General features: G+C 37.8%; 1 protein-coding gene across 6 annotated transcripts in view; it reads right to left on the bottom strand.

Annotated features, from left to right (window-relative positions):
- The window catches only part of WIPF3 (WAS/WASL interacting protein family member 3), a 1,105,312-nt gene that overhangs the window by 370,318 nt on the left and 714,618 nt on the right, over positions 1-20,376 (bottom strand). The window contains exon 1 of one of the 6 annotated variants that reach the window (XM_044066833.1): positions 11,467-11,485. The exons of the other annotated variants lie outside the window; for them this stretch is intronic. The gene's annotated coding sequence lies outside the window, so the exon portion shown is untranslated. Of the gene's footprint in view, positions 1-11,466; positions 11,486-20,376 lie in introns of those variants that run through there. 6 annotated transcript variants of the gene reach the window in all.

Genomic DNA, 20,376 nt, shown 5'->3' with positions numbered 1-20,376 from the left:
GTTTGACTCTCGGCTGAGGTGCCTTCTGTGTGGAGTCTGTATGTCCTCCCTGTGTTCGTGTGGGTTTCCTCCGGGTGCTCCAGTTTCTTCCCACGTTACAAAGACATGCATCTGGAACATTTCTCCCCAGGCCTCCGCTGAAAACTGGCTTTGTTCCAAGTCGGACTTTCCCGGTTAACAAATGATAAATAAATTAATTAATTAAGGGAGCGATTAGTCTTTTCTATGTAAAAACTAGGACAGTCATTACAAATAGCTAAGTAAACTAGATATGTGCTCTTGCAATCAGCATAAAATCTTGGTACAAACTGCCTTTTGGTAACTGGATAGATAAAAGACTTAACAGAAATTGAACAACAAATACTACATGAATGACAAGGAAAAGGGTCAGTTCTATCAGACCTATTACTGTCACTATTCCCCATCCTTTTTCTTCCATAGCAAAATTACCTCTTAAGGGATAAGTTGTTTCTAAAACAAAAATTAGATTTATCTCCCACCACATCTCTGACTTTCTTATTTGTTATGAATACAGGCCAATTCTTCCTTATGATATTACGTGCAATGTTAATGTCATACCGATATGTCAGTAAAACCTTAGTTCATTTATCTGTATGTTGGCATCTATGAGATGTATCATTATTAAATTTCTTTTTAGAGTAATAGGATTTTATCCTATCATCTCTATCCCTACTGACTTCAGCGAGCGATCTAGCTATAACAATGGTTGGATACCCCTTTCCAAAAAGTCATGACATAGGTTACCAGAGGCTTGATCTAAACATGAATTATCTGTATGTAGCCTAGAAGGCCTCAGAAACTTTCCTTTCACTACAATAGGGTAGATATGTCCAGGGTGCATGCTCGTACAATATAAAAGACCATTCTTCGACCAAGGTTTTCTATACATAGATGTCTCCATAGATCCATTAACAGTTTTAGATATGTGGATATTTAAAAAGTCTGTCTCTTCATATGAATGATGCCTAGTAAAATGAAGAAAAAACATACTACTGTCCAGAAAATGAATACATTCATGCAAAAGATCTAATGTTCCATCCCACAATATAAAGACATCTACTAATCTTTTGTAATATTTAATGTGTGGTGAAAAACTACTGGTGTTAAGCACATGTTCCTCCTCCCATTGTGCGTGCTATCACCATATTAGTCTAGCTATTGGCACAAGGTGTCCCCATTGTTACACCTAGTTCTTGAAGATAGAACAGCCATCGGATGTAAAAAATTGCACTTTGAACTGCATTTTTACCATATCACTGCTTATTTGAACTTTTTTTTTCTGAAATTGTTGCAATTTGTTTGCTGTAGTACAGACAAGATTTAGACCTGCTGAATCTAATTCTGTTTGTATAACTTGAGCCCTAAACCAGACCATCTAGCCCTAAACCAGACCATTGTTTGTTGGAGAGGGTTCCCTTATACCCTAGTGCAGGAATGTGCAGTGAGACCTCATATGATTGAAGGTTGCTGGAACAGGGCTTAGTTTTGAGCTTTTTGTTATTGGTTAATTTCTTTAAAGCAGTTTGCTCTCATTTGCTACATAACTAGTGGGTTTGCATTTGTTTGCACATCATGCACTGCCGAGCAGCAGTGGGCACCATTGGTGATTATAGATGCAAACACTTTTGCCTGCAAATTTTCCCTTAGTACTCTGCTGGTTCTCCATTGGCAAGTTCTCACAATTGTACCGCACTGACAGGTGATACAGTCAATGAAGCTCCTGAGGTACCACCACAGATCCTACCCACTAGCCCTTCATATTTTTGTTCACTTCTCCTGTCCTCTACTTTACCTGGTCCTTCCTGTCCTCTCCTGGTTTTCTGACCGCATCAACTTACCTAGCATTATGGACAGACAATTTCCCACAGTGTTTCCAGCCAGCCTGATTGACATGGGCATCCTGAGGTAATGTAGCAATTGTCTCATGTACACTGACAACCCACCTCTTCTAGTCCACACAAATTTATTATGTGAGAGACACATCTATATCAAGAACCTGGAATCCAGGCTCTCTCACTCACCTGGAATCCAGGCTCTCTCACTCACCAGTCAGTTCATCTGATACTAAGCAGGTTGTCAGCAGGCACACTTCATCTCCTGCACCTACTAAACCAACAGCACATAAATCTACGTACATATGATGAGGTCCTTACCAGAAGCTTACCTAAACATCAGAGACCTCTCAAACCTAAACAATGGCATGATCCACATAATACATCCTCTGCAGAACACAGTACACATAATATAGCACACACCAGCATCTCACCAGTCAGGCCCCTAAGGCATAACACAAAAACAAACATCTTAGTCATAGGCAACTCAATTGTGAGACACACAGATATACCTCTCACCAGGATGGATAAGGAAAAATCACAGTCAGCTGTCTGTCGGGTGCCAGGATCCACCACATCACACAAGCACTCAAGTCTCTCAACAACAGGCACTGTTATGACTCCGTCATAGTCCATGTTGGTGTGAATGATTTGAGACGTACTTCACTGGACTATATAAAGTGAGACATGACTGAGTTCTCTGATTATGTGTCTCAGGCAGGTATGTCCCTAGCCTTAAGCACCATTTTATCTTTGCCTAGGATGACACCTCAGTACAAACAAAAAATGACTGACTTCAACAATTGGCTTAGTTTCTGGTGTCATTCAAATGGGATCTAGCATCTGTCAGCCTAGCATGACATGGTCGACAGACCTTGATGGTTTGCCAGAGATGGTCTTCATCTGTCACCCCTGGGATTTTGGTTACTGGATAAGGGTCTTGCCACCCCCATAATGCCTTTTTAGGCACTGTCACAAGAACAAAATTCCCAATGTAAAAACACCCTCTAAAAACAACCTCAGGGTATGCTGCTAAATGCTAGGAGTTTAAATCAGAAACTGCACTCACTGGAAGCAGTCCTCACCTTGGAAGATGCTGACATTTGTGCATTCACTCAGAGAGCACCTCAGCTATACCAGGTTACATTTCCTTTACATGTTCAGACCACAAACTGAAGGCGTGAGAATTAAAGGAGGTGATGTATTAATATTCATTAAAGATAAATACACCTCTATATTGGTTAAACAGCATGATTTCCTTGAATCACTTCAGGTGCAATTGACTGTAGGTAAGACTGCCTCTTCAGGTCATTGCCAGCTATAGGACCCCCTCCATGAATCAGGACATCCACTCAGCCTACTTGGAACTACTTGAGTCAAGCAAGATACAACAAAACACCTTGGTTTTGGGTGACTTTAATTACCCATCTGCATAAATTATACTTGTGCTAACTCACTTGCCAAGAGGTTCCTGGACTTCTCTAACTCCAATGCCCTAGACCAGCTGGTTGACATATCCACAAGGGGCTCAAACATCCTGGATGTATGTGTGGCCATCCCTGGTGAGATCTGACCAAAAATCAGTCTCACTAGAAGTAACTATAACACAAGACCCCCCTTAGCAACATCTTGACTAAAAAACTTCTCAAAGGCCAATTACAACCTCTTACGTGACAGCATAAATAGCTTCATATCCCCTCCCCCCACTGATGGAACAGACGCCTATGCTGAGTTATACACCAATGCTTTATACGAGCACTTGCACAATTGCACTGACTCCGACATATCTGATAGAACCAAAGCAAGATCTTCAAGAAAAAACAAAGCTGCCTAGTGGACAACTGTCATTAATATGCTATACAACAGGAGAAAGAAATTGCTGTCTAACAGCAGGAAGGAACAGTCTCAAAACTGGAAGCACTCCATCCTCAACTTAAACAAGCAAAAAAGACTCCTACTGAAGTCCTCTAAAGCTAACTATGAATCCAGATTAGCTTCCCTAACTAATGACAACCACAAGGTCTTCTTTAGTTACATCCATAACCTCAAAGGTAAGGCCCAGATTTGTGCTGAACTAATAGTTAATGGTACTATATATACAGAACCTATGGATATAGCAAATCTGCTGGCTGACAGGTTCAGTGAAAACTTCTCCCCTATCCCCAACACATATACCCCAAAGCATCCCTAACACCTGTCCCCCACCTAGTATCTCCGAGGAGCAGGTCTTAAATGTCCCCTCCAAGGCCAAAAACAGCCTCTGTGGGACCAGACAACATCCCGGGCTGTGTTCACACAGGTTAAAACAGGAATTAGCATCACCAGTAAGCACGGTTTTCAATCACAGCCTAAGCACTGGCTTCATCACAGTAGAATGGAAAACAGCTACCTTCATCCCTTTGCACACCTCGGACCCCAGGAACTACTGACCCATTAGCCTGACCAGCCTTATCTGAAAGGCCATGGAACAAATCATCATGGACCTTATTAACAAAGATTTAGAAAATCTCCAAATGCTTGACCCCACCTAGTTTGTCTTTGTCAAGGGGAGATCACGCCTGTTAAACTTGGTGGACTTCTTTGAAACAGTCACCAAAGCCCTAGACGAGGGCAAATCTGTGCATACAGCCTACCAAGACTTAGCCAAGGCCTTGGACACAATCCCCCACTCAGGCATCATTGATAAACTCACTCAGCTGGGTATGAACCCATATATTGTCAGGTGGGTTGCAAACTAGTTCATTGACAGAACTCATATGGTCAAATTAGGGGACTCCACTTCCTCCAGCAGACCCGTAAAAGGTGGTGCTCTATAGTGATCAGTTCTGGGACCCCTACTGTTTGGAATCTACTTCTCTGAAGTACAGCCTAAAACTAAAGGAATGTGGCTGACAAAGTTTGCTGATGACTGCAAACTGGGAGCAATCACTGAAACCCCTAGTGATGTCAACATCTACCAAGAAGGTCTTACGCAGACTAATGACTGGTGCCAAAGTCATGGTCTTAAACGTAATGCAAAAAACCCCATCATCATCCCCTTTGGCAAGGGTGATGTTCCTGCAAACTACCACATCAATACCCTAAGCAGACAATCAGTGGTGACAGATCTGGGCACACATGTCGAAAGCAACCTTAATTTCAATCGCCATGTCTCCACAGTGGCAAGTAGGGCATTTTATATTGCTCATTTCATAAGTAAGGGCACTGCTTCCAGAAAAAAACAGAGGTTATAATCCCCATGTACCCTTCCCTCATCAGGTCAATAATAGAGTACAGACCTCCGTTTAGTATGTTCCTTCCCAAACATGCAGCAATTGGAGATACCACAAAGGTTCCTTACAAAGAAAATTCAGGGTCTTCAAGATGTGTCTTATACAGACAGACAGACTGAAATCACTGTCACTTTGCTTTGTGTCATACAAACTGCTCAGAGACGACCTGTGCCTTACATAGAGAGCAATCTCTGTCCCAGCTTTAATGGAAATGCTGCACATTCGCAAGTCAAACAGCACATGGGTCAATCACTCAAAGGACTTTAACCTAGTATGGGACATCAGCAGAACGTGCTGGACAGACAGATTTGTCTCACAGAGGTCGACCCACCTTTGAAACAAGCTTCCTATTTATGTTAAACAAAACCCTCGTTGGCCCTATTTAAGCATAATTTGGATGACTGGATGGGTAACCGGAAATTCACCCAAGGGGTTCCACCTATGTCTCTCTTGGACAGGGGCAATAGGTGCTGATTTTAGTGTCTGCGTGAACCAGACACCCTTAGGAACATGGGTTGAACTTGACTAGGCTTGTAAGGGCCTTGAGCCATTAGCCTAGTAACCTCCTATGATCCTAAGATATATTGTTCTCAAGTATAAGATCAAGCAAAAAACAAATGAGACTATTGCATGCATGTGAGTATTCACTGTGGTGAGTAAAAAATTCTTACATGGTCAACACTTTTAGAATTTGGGATCAAAGTAAAAAGCGTGCACACACATCTAGAGTGACAAACATATAGTTAGATGAATTCTTAAATTTAGCAGTACAGTCAAAGAACGATTCTAAAAAATGTTGAGTTTTCTTTAATAGAGAAGGTGCTGCTTCAAGAACCAGTTTTAACTTGCCCACCAAAAAGACAGATACAGGTTCATGTAAAAACTAATAAACAAACAGGCAAAAACAAACTGTTAAATGCAAAGACAAATCAGGACAAAGGAAGCGGCACTTAGACGGCAAAATAATACATTTAATAAAATAAAGTAAAGCGCTTTTCGTTTGTGTGGCATGCACAAACTTCTTCAGACAAATGATTACAAATAGCATCCACCATATATACACAAGCAGATGTCAGCTCAATGAAACAATCAAAAAGTGGAATACTAATTGACATTTAAGGAAGTAGTAACCATACAAAACTACCTACGGTACAAACTGTTATACACAATATACCCCCTACTTAAATGCTAAAAAGGCAACTAACTATAACTCAATAGCAATAACAGTAGAAAAGTTAAAGTATTAAAAACAAGAAGTAAGAACTTAAAGTAAAATGATATCTAGCAAGTTCATCTCGCTAAACTTTTAATCTTTAAGATACTGCTAATAGAGCATCTTTCATTTAAACCAGGGACGTTGTAAGCATTCAGTCTAATCTGCCAAGTGAGTTCAAGCTCTTCCAATTTTAAATCGGTTGGACCCCCCCTTGGGTTCTGAATGACCTGGTCTATCACCGTAAATTTAAAATTGTGGTCCGGGTGACAGGAAACATGTTTGGCCAAAGCATTTTCATGTTTATTTTTTCTAATAGCATAGATGTGTTCATAAATACGATCACGGAGACGTCTCTCCGTCTTACCAATGTAAAATGCTAAGCAACTCTGACACTGGGCTAAATAAATGATCATTTTAGAGTTACAATTAACTCTATGCTTCAAGCTATAAGCTTGGCCATCAACCTTGAACCTGTTAGATTCCATAATATATTTGCAGTAATTGCAAGATTGACATTTGTACATACGTACAGATCTACTTGGGCCCTGCTTCTGTTGTTCGAAAAATACTTTAAGGTTTTTAGCTTTCCTATAAGTCACTTTTGGCTGATCACCTAGTCTCTGGAACACACTAGGGTCACTCCTAAAGGTTGCCCAGTTTTTACATAAGATCTCAAAACAGTCCTTGCTGTTAATGTTGTAGGTTGTAATAAACTTAGGCCCTTGAAGGTCCAAGTCTGGAAAAGCAATACAACCTTGAGTCAATAATGTATCAAACCTATCATTATGTTGGTGTTGCATATGTACACCATCCAGAATTGGTTTGTAAACACGTCAAAGACGTTTACGCGAGACCTCTTCTATGATGTTGCTGACCATTTGGTCTGGGTAGCCTCGATGAAGAAACATGTTCTTTAAAAAGGAACATTCAGCGTGGAAATCATCGTCAAGAGTGACGATACGGGCTGCCCTCACCAGTTGGCCCTTTACGACTGCTCGCTTCTGGTGGTGAGGATGACAACTAGAATAATGTAAGAAAGAGTTCGAATACGTACTCTTCCTATGAATTCTAGCAGTAAAATTCTGAAAACTCAAGTCCTTGTTTAACTGGATATCCAAGTAAGCTATAGCCATGGTACTGAATGTGAAAGTAAACTGTAAAAAGTGTGTGGACTTATTGAAATAGTCCACGACCTTATCACTAAGTGTACTGTCACCATCTAACAATATAAAAATATCGTCAAGGTAACAAGTGTAGAAAATGAATTTATCCTTAAATTCACAATTATTAAAAACACATAGATGTTCCCAGTTGGCCATAACTGAGTTGGCTATGTTTGCTCCACATAGGGAGCCCATTGCGACACCAACTTCAGGTAGAAATTGTCTGCAAACATAAAATAATTATTATCAAGAATCAACACCAAAAGTTCGTTGACAAGTAACATTTCAGTGTTTGCTGCTCCATTTATTTTCAAGAATTGGTTAACCCATTCCAAAGCTATATCATGTGGGATACATGTGTACAGATCTTTGACATCCACAGTAAGAAAGTTGTAAGTGGAGTTAAAGTCTAAATGATTAATTTTGTCAAGAAATGACCAGGAGTCCTTACATATGTGGTTGATCTTGCCTAGATACTTCTGTAAGACAGCATCCACAATTTTTGCACATGGATATGTGGGAGAACCCCTACCATCTAAAAGTGGGCGCATCGGAGTGTTGCAAATGTCTTTGTGTATTTTAGGTATTCCGAACAAGTGGAGGAACCTAGGATATGATGTACACATATAGTTAAAGGTGTTCTGGTTGATCCTACCCTCAATAAACATTTTCTCAATGCTATTCTTTATGATGTTATAAGCACCGTTAGTCTCACATCTTGAACTAGGGAGGTAAGATGGACTGTCCAATAAGTGTAACATTCTTGCTTTGTAGTTATCACTATCAAAAATAACTAGACCCCCCCACCCTTGTCTGGTTTACAAATCCGAATGTCATACAATTTGATAAGATCAATGCACTCCTTTTCTGCTTTGGAACCATTAACAAAAGTAGGAAAATTATGTCCTGGCTTAAATTTCTGACGAATGTCTAACTCACACATTTGTTCGAAAACGTTTTAACAGTGGGTGTAATGGTGGATTATAAACACTAGAAATTCTGAAAGGGTTATTGTTTATACTAATGTTGCCGCCCATCATTAAATTAAAATTAAGTTTCCTCGTGAACAGTTTAATATCAATTATAGTTTTAACTAAGTCCAGTCTCTGGGAGGGAACATAAGTATAACCCTTTGAAAAAGCTCTACTTGTTCTTGTGTGATGGTTACTGTAAACATCAACGAAGGAGTCAGATAAATTATGTTCACAACTTAAAGAAACAGAAAAGACAACATCTACTTCAGGAAGTAAAACATTAATAACTTCCAGTGGAGAAGCTAGTTCCTGTATTGTTTCAAGTTCCGTTTGCCAGTCTGATTCAGTCTCGTTGATGTTTGTTTCGGTCTGGCTCCTAAAAAATTCTGGTTGTTAGATCTCAAGTTGTAATGACCTGACCCATGGTTATTCTGTACCCTTTCAGACCTTCTAGGGTCATCCTGTAGCCCAGCATCTGTGAGGACATCATTAATCACAGTACAGTTTTCTGAAAGAGGCTGGTTGTTGTCGTAATTATTGTTAGGTAACAGTTGCAAAGTATTATTGTTGTTAGAAGTGTGAACTGAACTCGATGGACCTTTCCAGACCTGAGCTTGTGATGGAGTAGGGTAAGCTGTTCCCTCATTATACGCCTTCACGTCCCCATCAATTTTCTTGGTCTTGTTTTTCCTAAGCTTGTCAAGATATTGATCAATGCTAGTAAACATTCTGCTATATTCATATTTATAGCGGAAAAATTCTTGGTCTAATTTTATCTTAGCATCCAAATCTGCAACTTGAAGACTTAAAGTTTCAACTAATATAGAATAATGCTTTATCATTAATGTTAGTAAATCTGAGCCCTGCTGCTCAAATAACATTATCAAGTCCTTATGGAATGCCGAATTTGCTACCAGACCAGTAGGATACTGGTAGTGCCTAAGACCTTTAGGGACGATTTTACATTTGAGACACTCTTGAAAATAAGATATTTCAAGTTGTGTCTTTTTCAGTTTAACTAAAAGATTGTCAAGTACCTTTAAATTGCAAGTTATATCTATATACTCACAGTCTCTCAGTATTCAGTTGTTTCGACCCTTCAGGTGTCATAGAGAAAGAAAAATTGTCAGCCATCCAGTTCTTTATATCCGGAAAGTGAAACTCCCTGCTGCTCAAATAACATTATCAAGTTCTTATGGAATGCCGAATTTGCTACCAGACCAGTAGGATACTGGTAGTGCCTTAGACCTTTAGGGACGATTTTGTGTTTGAGACACTCTTGAAAATAAGATATTTCAAGTTGTGTCTTTTTCAGTTTAACTAAAAGATTGTCAAGTACCTTTAAATTGTAAGTTATATCTATGTACTCACAGTCTTTCTCAGTAGTCGGTTGTTTCGACCCTTCAGGTGTCATAGAGAAAGAGTGACTGTGTTCCAATGACTAGGTGATCAGCCAAAAGTGACTTATAGGAAAGCTAAAAACCTTAAAGTATTTTTCGAACAACAGAAGCAGGGCCCAAGTAGATATGCAGGTATGTACAAATGTCAATCTTGCAATTACTGCAAATATATTATGGAATCTAACAGGTTCAAGGTAGATGGCCAAGCTTATAGCTTGAAGCATAGAGTTAATTGTAACTCTAAAATGATCATTTATTTAGCCCAGTGTCAGAGTTGCTTAGCATTTTACATTGGTAAGACGGAGAGACGTCTCCGTGATCGTATTTATGAACACATCTATGCTATTAGAAAAAATAAACATGAAAATGCTTTGGCCAAACATGTTTCCTGTCACCCGGACCACAATTTTAAATTTACGGTGATAGACAAGGTCATTCAGAACCCAAGGGGGGTCCAACTGATTTAAAATTGGAAGAGCTTGAACTCACTTGGCAGATTAGACTGAATGCGTACAACGTCCCTGGTTTAAATGAAAGATGCTCTATTAGCAGTATCTTAAAGATTAAAAGTTTAGCGAGATGAACTTGCTAGATATCATTTTACTTTAAGTTCTTACTTCTTGTTTTTAATACTTTAACTTTTCTACTGTTATTGCTATTGAGTTATAGTTAGTTGCCTTTTTAGCATTTAAGTAGGGGGTATAATGTGTATAACAGTTTGTACCGTAGGTAGTTTTGTATGGTTACTACTTCCTTAAATGTCAATTAGTATTCCACTTTTTGATTGTTTCATTGAGCTGACACCTGCTTGTGTATATAAGGTGGATGTTATTTGTAATCATTTGTCTGAAGAAGTTTGTGCATGCCACACAAATGAAAAGCGCTTTACTTTATTTTATTAAATTTACTATTTTGCCGTCTAAGTGCCGCTTACTTTGTCCTGATTTGTCTTTGCATTTAATAGATATAGGTTCGGTTAACACCCTCTGCTGGAAACTATTGGTCTCATGGGAGGTTTAGTTTAATTCTTATGAATTCTGAGAAGGCCATGTAGTACTGGAATAATAGGTTTATCAACCATAACAACTTATAAAGTTCATAGTTAATCATTCTGGCCATAAGAAAATCATACAGATCACCATGTACACTGTGTATATTTATTTACCTTGACATTTTTAATCAAACAATAGGTCTTAGAGTCAGATAAAATTTCATTCATACTTCTAATAGTGAGTTCTATCCATAATGACGGCCACACCTCCTTTGTCAGACGGACAAATTTGATTACCATAGTTATTACGTACTTCCAACAAGGTTAAATGCTCATCATGAGACATATTATAGAAATTCTGTATGTGTGGAGCATTAAGAGTATCATGCAGTTTGCCCTCTCACAATTTCAAAAAGGCTTCAACAGAAGCACAAAAAGGAGGTGTATACGTGCTAGGTTTCCTCAAAACAGAACCTGATCTATCTTGTACATCATTACCAAGAAACATGCTACTTAACATAACATTCCTTGCAAACATTCTAGGACTTTGGACAACATCACTAAATTAAGAGCATGTGGCTGGAATAAAATACAAACCTTTATCTAAGAGCGAACTTTGTGCAGCCATTAAAGGAACATTGGAGATATAGACTAACGTTCCTGTGCTCGATTCCACAATGTCTTGTCTGGTTGAGGGAACCTTCTTTCTCTTGTTCATTCTGCTTTCACCCCCCCCACTGGATGCACCTGGTGGTTTCATGGAAAATGGTAATTCTGGAAAAGCTGAAGGGGAAAAAGAAGTAGTGGCTGCCATCAGTTACTTGCATCGGGCCCCAGGTTCTAAGCAACTACGGGAATCAACATTGTGATAAGATGCAGCATGTATGTTGTCTATTAAAGCAGGTCATGTCACCTCAGAATTCATACTAATAAGAAGAACTGTACCATATTAGTAAGAATTCTAAGGTGACATGACCTAGTCAAAAGTGAATCCTTTTGAGCTTGACAAATCTTTGGGAAGGTTAGATTCCTTAAGAAGAGATCCCTCTCTAAATCAGTAGTTTTTAATTTCTGTGGGCTATACAAGTTTTGAGTATAAATCTTCGAAAGTTTTAATAATTCCTTGATTAGTATTACATGTATTCCCTTGGAATTCAATTTCAGTTAACATGGGGCCCTTGTTGTTTACATTAATTAACCTCCCCAATAATTTTGATGGACTTTGTGCCCAATCTGAATATTTGGCTAGGTTTTCATTTCTGAGAAGTAGAATTGTTATGCATGCATAATATACAAGTCTTTTTTCTTCTAGCAATGAGTTTTTTTTTTTTTATTCATTTATTTTGTTTATTTTATCTTTAATTCTGGTCTCTTTCTCTTTGAATATTTTTTATAGTATGATGCTTTCTTTATTAAAATTCCCCTGATTTTAGCTTTGCTTGCTTCCCATTGTATCCTTAACACCTGTCCTCCACCTTGTATCTCCGAGGAGCAGGTCTTAAATGTCCCCTCCAAGGCCAAAAACAGCCTCTGTGGGACCAGACAACATCCCGGGCTGTGTTCTACATGGGTTAAAACAGGAATTAGCATCACCAGTAAGCACGGTTTTCAATCACAGCCTAAGCACTGGCTTCATCACAGTGGAATGGAAAACAGCTACCTTCATCCCTTTGCACACCTCGGACCCCAGGAACTACTGACCCATTAGCCTGACTGGCCTTATCTGAAAGGCCATGGAACAAATCATCATGGACCTTATTAACAAAGATATAGAAAATCTCCAAATGCTCTGTATTCCCTTGGAATTCATTTTCAGTTATCATGAGGTCAAAAGACTCACTTTTGACTAGGTCATGTCACCTTAGAATTCTTACTAATATGGTACAGTTTACATTAACCTCCCCAATAATTTTGATGGACTTTGTGCCCAATCTGAATATTTTGCTAGGTTTTCATTTCTGAGAAGTAGAATTGTTCTGCATGCATGATATACAAGTCTTTTTTCTTCTAGCAATGAGGTTTTTTTTAATCATTTATTTTGTTTATTTTATCTTTAATTCTGGTCTCTTTCTCTTTGAATATTTTTTATAGTATGATGCTTTCTTTATTAAAATTCCCCTGATTTTAGCTTTGCTTGCTGCCCATTGTATACTGTGGGGAATATCCGTCAGTGTTAGGTCATTCTCAAGTTCCTTTAATATATTATTAATTTCCTGTATTACGTCATTTTTCTGTAGCAAGTTTGGGTTTAGGAACCAGTTTATGCCCCCTTCATTTAGATTAGGATCACTAGGCCAACTTATTTTAATTGCAATCTTCGTTCGAGTGGTCTGAGAAAAGGTTCTGTACAGTAGTTTATTTGCACCTTGACGAAAATCTCATATATCAGAAAGAAGTCAAGTCTGTACTATGATTTATAGCACTGAGAATAGTATGTGAATTCTGCTGATGATGGATTTTTGTTCCTGCAGCAATATTGGTCAAATAAGTTAAAGTCTGTTATTAGGTCATTTATCCCTAAAGAGGCATGGGTGTTATAAGTATGGTATCAGTTTTAGCATCCCAGTCACCTCCTACAATATACTAATAGTATGAAAACAAATAACAAAAAACAGTAAGCACACTTCAGAGATCCAATCCAATGACAGGCAAGGAAACCCACACTTTAATCCAGCAAGGAAGCAACACAAACAGTATTAACGCTTAACTTTATTCACCGCGTTTTCGTTCAAACCACAGCAGACCATCAGATAATCACATAAAAGCACACTGTTATATTTATGCAGTCAAGAACACTTAATTATCCTATTAAAATCTCTAATCAATCAATAAAAGTCCTATTTGAATAGTTAAAGAAATATCACATTTTAGTAAAGAAATACATCATTCTGTTCTAATACTACTTGCACAAATAGTTAAAAAACTTGAACTATAGCACCTTGTCTGTTAAAAAATTAATAATAAAAACATATAAGTATTGAAATAGAAAACCTAAATAAGCTAAAATCTGTTACCTAAAAAAATAATAATTTAAAACATCCAGAAGTAAAAACATACTTAAACTGATTGTACTGGAATAAGAGCTCCATCTGGTGACCAAAAAGTCCTATTGCAACAAGACAAAAACTTTCCAAGAAAAGTTTAAACCATTTCATAACAAATACAATAAACCATTACAAAAGGTAGGAAAAAAAACTTTGCTAACAGTATATATGATAAACAATTTAGAAGCCATCCAATCAAATAAGTTAAAGTTTTGTCGCTCTTAATTTTAAAAGAGGGGCAACTAAAATGCACTCATTAAGGCCAGGGGGTCTACCTGCAGCAAGGATGACTTGCCAATATAATTCCCTGCATTCAAGACGTGTTTCCCACAGTCCACCTCTGACATCCACTACCACCTTTTCCAAAACAAAAAAATAAAAACTTAGTACTATTGCACACCACGGTGTGTTTATATAATGCATTCTTTTCATTTAAAGTTCTAATATCATAATGTTCGTACATGCGTTTTTTTCAATTTACGCTCTGTTTTTCCTACATAGAATGCACCACAAGAATCACATACAGCAAGATACACAACTCCAGTTGTATTACAGCTACTAAACACAGCACCTACAATTTCTCTACCCCTACACTCTAAAAAGAGTTTGTCCTTGTTCATCACACAGACACACTGCGAACACGCCCCACACTTAAATGTACCCTTTCTTTTTGTATGATTCAACATACAGGGCAATTTCTCAGTTTCAAACATTTCCATTAAGTTTCTTCCTTTCCTAAAAATAATCCTCAAGGGGACATTACCAAATGTTCCTAGATTGGTTAGTTCCATATATCTCTCCCATCCCTTTCTAATAATATCCCTAGACATGAGGGAATCGACATTATACTCCATGGAAAATGCCCTAGTAAACTGACTACCAACAGGTCCATGGTTGTTAACACTTAAGGTTAACACTATTCCCCAAGGGGAACATTTTTCATTCCTTGAGAAAATTATCTCACTTCGAATCTCGTTTAATAAATTAGGAGGATATCCCCTGTCAATAAACAGCGCCTCCAAAAGATCACATTCAGACATAGTCATTCAAAGTGGAGGTCATCCTGCTCACCTTGATAAATTGTCCTCTAACAATACTTTTTTCTGAAAGAAGGGGTGTGCACTCTTAAAGTGTAAATAAGAATTGGAAAAGGTTTCCTTTTGGAACATCTTAGGTTTAATACCAAAATTTATTTTCTCAATAGTAACACCTAAAAAATTCATCTTATCCTGAGAAACGTTACTAGTAAACTTAAGGAATTCAGTAGTGGTGTCCAAGTAGTTAAAACACTCATTCAGCCTAGCCCTTATATCAGTCCAGAATATTACTATGTCCACAAATCTTTTATAGAATGACCAACATGTCTTAAATTCTGAATCCAAAATAAATTTCCTCTCCCACCAGGATAAAACTATGTTAGCATACATAGGGGCACAATTTGCCCCCATAGCTACGCCCTTAATTTGGTGGAAAAATTCCCCACCAAAATAAATGAAATTGTTCTTTAAAACAAGTTCCATTAGATGTAGTACCACATGTAAATCGTCGGCCTTAGAAATCCCCTTATCGACCAAGGGAGCTTCCAGCCACTCAAGACCTGTCATGTGGGGAATTACAGAAAAAGGTCTTTGATGCCAACCGTGACAAACTCAGTTCTCTTAAAAGGTTCAGTCATGTCAACAGCCGTCAAGAACTCCCATGAGTCCTTAAGGATTTGCTTTTCATTACCCCATATAACTTTAAGCTTACTATCCAAATACTTAGCCAAAGGGGCTGTCTTTGAACCCTTCGCTGCCACTATAGGCCTTAAGGGGGGATCAACCTGGTCCTTTTGGACCTAAGGGATACCAAAAATAGTAGGTTCTTTATATTTATCATTGCACAAATGATTAAAGGTGTAAAAATCAATTAGCTTTTCAATAAGTAGGTCCCCTAGAGACATGTCAATTTGTTTATATGCAACATTAATTTAATTCTTAGAGACTCTACTATAAGTGTCTAAGTCACCTAAAATGTCCAGCATCTTGGCATCATATACCACAGTGTCCATAAGGACCATTCCCCCTCCTTTGTCGTGTTTCATCACCCTGATGTTCTTATTAGCCCTAAGGTTGTATAAAATCCCCCACTCATTCTTAAGATTAATTCTACTTTTATTGCTAGGGATCTTTCTTCATAATTCCTTCTCAACTAAAAGCTCAAAATGTTTTAAATTGAGGATGAAGCAGTGGGTTAAACTCACTTTTATTCTTAAGAGTACTCGTATCCATACTCCAAGGGGGCCCTTGGAACATAACTTCTAAATTAACTTTTTTTACAAACATTTTAAGATCCATTAAAAGCTTGGTCAGGTCACATTTTTTATTTGGGATGAACTTTAACCCTTTTGAAAAAAGGCTAAAGTGGTCAACAATTAAATTAACATTACTGTAATTAAAAATGTTATAATTACTTTGTAAGTGTATTTAGAATTCACAACTGATATACCATCGACTTGTGATGTTAATATCTCCCTTTACCCAGTATACCCCCCTGCTTGCCCCCTCGAAAAGAGGTCTGGTCTAATAGCTTGGAAATCTTGTTAGAATGTTATAGACTTCCCTGATACAGTCTTGTTTTGCACATAGACTATACATGTTCAAGAAAAGAAGCAGTTTCTGTAAACTAGAACTTTTAATTGAAAAATAGCATCTTCCATTTATATCTGAGTCCTGATGTATAATCGTCCCTTTAAATGAATTTTTAATTAAAATAGCCACCCCCTTACTATTTGTTTCACTACCTGATGCTGTTATTATTTTTATCCATTGTTTATCCTTCTCATGCCTCCAATAATTCTTTAACGAGTCTCTTGTATGAATATAACATTTGTTTCTGACTTAAATGCTAAATGCATAAAAGTTTCCTTTTCTTCTTATCTTGTATCCCTTTCACATTCCATGAGTCAATTATCTTGTTTTTCTTAGTATTTTCTTTTTAATACTAATTTGTTTAGATATCTTCTCTTTATATTCGCATGAATAACATTTGTTTTATTGTGAGCAAATATGTCCATATTCATGTAGCACTTAACTCTTCCAGCTCTACCCCTGTGGCTGCCCACAAAACTACATAGTCCAGAAGAGAATAACAGTTTACGACCAAGAGGTATGGTTCATCTTTTGCAAATTAGAGTTAGCCATCTCTTGATAACTCTAAATAATAAGACACTAAACATTTTTTTACTATCACTCTTTGACTGTTCTACTATTTTTTAGAATGTATCTAACTATATGTTTTTCACTGTAGATGTGTGTACACTTTTCACTGTGATCCCAAATTCTGAAGGTGTTGACCATGTAAGGCTATTTTTAATTCACCATAGAGAATGCTCACAGGAATGTTTTCATCTCATTTGTTTTTTTGCTTGATCTTATGGTTGTTTCTACCTTCAACAACTAGACATAGCAATGGGAACACCTTGTGCCAACAGCTACTCTATCATGGTGATAGCACAATGGGAGGAGGAGGAACATGTGCTTAATATCAATAGTATTTCATCATACGTTAGATATTATATTGTGGGATGGAACATTATATCTTTTGCATGAATTTGTTCATTTTCTGGACAGTAGTACAACTTTTCTTCATTTTACTATGCATTACTCATACAAAGCGATAGATGTTTAGGTGTTTGCATATCTAAAACTGTTAATGGATCTACAGAGATGACATCCATGTATAGAAAACATTGCAGGAAGAATGGTCCTCTACATTGTATGAGCATGCACCCTAAACATATCTACCCTACTGTAGTGATAGGACAGTTTCTAAAGGCATTTAGGCTACATACAGATAATTCATGTTTAGATCAAGCCTTTGGTAACTTACATTGTGACTTTTTGGAAAGGGGGTATCCATCCATTGTTATTGATAGATTGCTCGCTGAGGTCAGCGGGGATGGAGATGATAGGGCAAAACCTTCTTAGTCTAAAAAGAGATTTAAATATTGATATATGTTGTAAATGCCAACATACAGATAAACTAAGGTTTTGCTGACATATTCGAGTGACATTAAAATTTCATATAATATCATAAGGAATATTGGCCTGTATTAATAATTGATGAGAAAGCCAGAGATGTGGTGGGAGATAAAACTAATTCTGTTTTAGAAACAACTTATCCCTTAAGAGGCAACTGTGCTATGGAAGAAATAGGCTGGGGAATAGTGATAGTAATAGGTCTGATAGGACTGGCACTTTTCCTTGATGTTCATGTAGTATTTGTAGTTCACCTTTTGTTGATAAGCCTTTTATCCATCCAGTTACCAAAAGGCAGTTTGTACCTAGATTTTGCACTGATTGCAAAAGCACAAAACTAGTTTACTTTGCTATTCGCAATGAATGTCCTAGTTTTTCTGTAGGAAAGACTAATCGCTCCTTAACAACGAACACTTGAACACTTGAGGGACATATGAAAACAAGATATAACAAATGCACTTACCAAACATGTTACTGCCAATGTCAGTCATACATTTCGTTTTTTGGTGCTGCAATTGATTTATGATGATGTAAGGGGAGAGGACATTATGAATAAAGTTGAGTTTTCAGAACTGAATTGGATAGTTGTATTACAAGCAAATGTTTCCTGGTTTAAATGGTACTATGTCTTTAAAGCTGGCTTTAAAGGCTCATAGATTATTTTACTGATTAATGAGAATTGCTTTACTGTTTAATTGTTTCTAAATTTAAATGTGCTGTTTTACTCTGGTTTTATTCTGTTTGCATGGTGTAATAAAGCGCCTTAGTGTGTTGAAGTGCTAACCTATTAAACTTTTTATACTGGCTGTGTTTGGTTATTTTTTTGTATTTCCAATTCAGTTGTTTCTTTGTTGCTGAACCAACCTTTAACCACCAGGTTTGCTTCTTTTATATTCAAACATAATTTTTAGTCCATGGCTCTAACACCAGTTGTTTGTCTGAGTCAGCCCTTCCCGGAGAACATTTGTGTCAGTCCGGGATTCAATGACTGCTCCTAATTTGCAATCATCTGCTGGGGGTCCAGGTTTTATTTTCATTTCAAAGAAGACCATTTTGTGGTCTGATCTTACCAGGGAAGACATTACACTAGGGGGTGTGCAGCACTCTCCCATATTAGTGAGGAGAGATCCAGTATGGTTACACTGCTGGCTGGTGTGTTGACAATCTAGTCTAGGGAGTTTATATTTACAAAATCCAAGAATCTCTGTGCCTATATATTTGGTGTCATATAGGAGTGGGGTACTTAAATTCACACATGAATATGGTATTGGGTTGGACAGTGGGTGTTTCCAATATGTTTAAATACATAGTATGCATTTCCTGGTTCTAGAGGGGAGCCTATAGCTTGCAAGGAAGTGGTATTGGATTTTGTCTATGGTAATTTGAACACAGAGAAGCTGAAGTACATTGTCCTGTTTGACCAGCCTTGACATATATTTATTTTTTATGTAAATCAAGACACCTCCATCTTTAGTCCCTGTCTGTGCAGTAATTTGCGGAAGGCGTTATAACCTTGCACTGTTGGGTGTGCTCTTTGCAGCTTTAAACCATGTCTCAATAACTACACAGATGTCCGCATTCTCTATGGTGAACAGAGCTTCTAGGAAGTGGAGTTTTTTGCTTAGACTCCTAGCACTGAGTAGTAATACTACCTTTATATTTTCTTGGTTTTGATTTGCTTTGTTGGAATTACTTTCAGTTTGACATTGCCTAAAAAGGGAACTATGGAGTGTGATGCCCCTGCACTGGCCCAGTAATCAAGAATCCCTAATTCTCACCACTGGCAACAGTGGGGAATGTACACACTGGGAGGATGACAAGTACATGCACAGTAAAGTGCAATTTCCCTTAAGACCACACAGAGATCACTGCCAGTCTGGGGCTGGTTTCATCTTTCTCTAGATCCCAAATTAGACTCCACATTGGCACAGCTATATGGTAGAGATCTAAGCTTATATGGTAGAGATCTAAGCTAAGTGGCCAAAGCAAGATCTCCAGTACCCTCTCTGTCCAACCAGTGCTTCGTGTCACTGCCCAAGTAGCTGACACACACACTTTTTCAGATTTGATTTATATACAAACACCCCCCCACACACACACACACACACATACACTATTTCCCCTGGGAAAGGCTGGCACAGGTTTACTACCTATGCCCCCTTCTACCCAGACTATAAGGTGTTTCTGACTGCCACCAGCCACTCTTTATCTGCTACTTTAAGGCCTTTAAAGGGTGTCCAATCCTACTGTGTAATGTTGCTATTAATCCAAATGGTAGTTTGACCAAGTGCCAGGCTATTAGGAGTGGCCTGTACAGTGCCACCAAACAGATATGCCAGTACTTTAAGAGCATAAATATCTCTAAACAGACCAGCCACAATTGAAAGTTTTAAATATATTTAATAATAGATAATAAAATAACAAGACTCAGTAAGTAATCAGTT

This window comes from Protopterus annectens, chromosome 3.part1 (assembly GCF_019279795.1).
Source record: "Protopterus annectens isolate FY-2018-M chromosome 3.part1, PAN1.0, whole genome shotgun sequence".
Classification (NCBI taxonomy): Eukaryota; Metazoa; Chordata; order Ceratodontiformes; family Protopteridae; genus Protopterus; species Protopterus annectens.
Note: the sequence above shows the minus strand (reverse complement) of the source record. Positions and strands in the feature narration are given on the sequence as shown.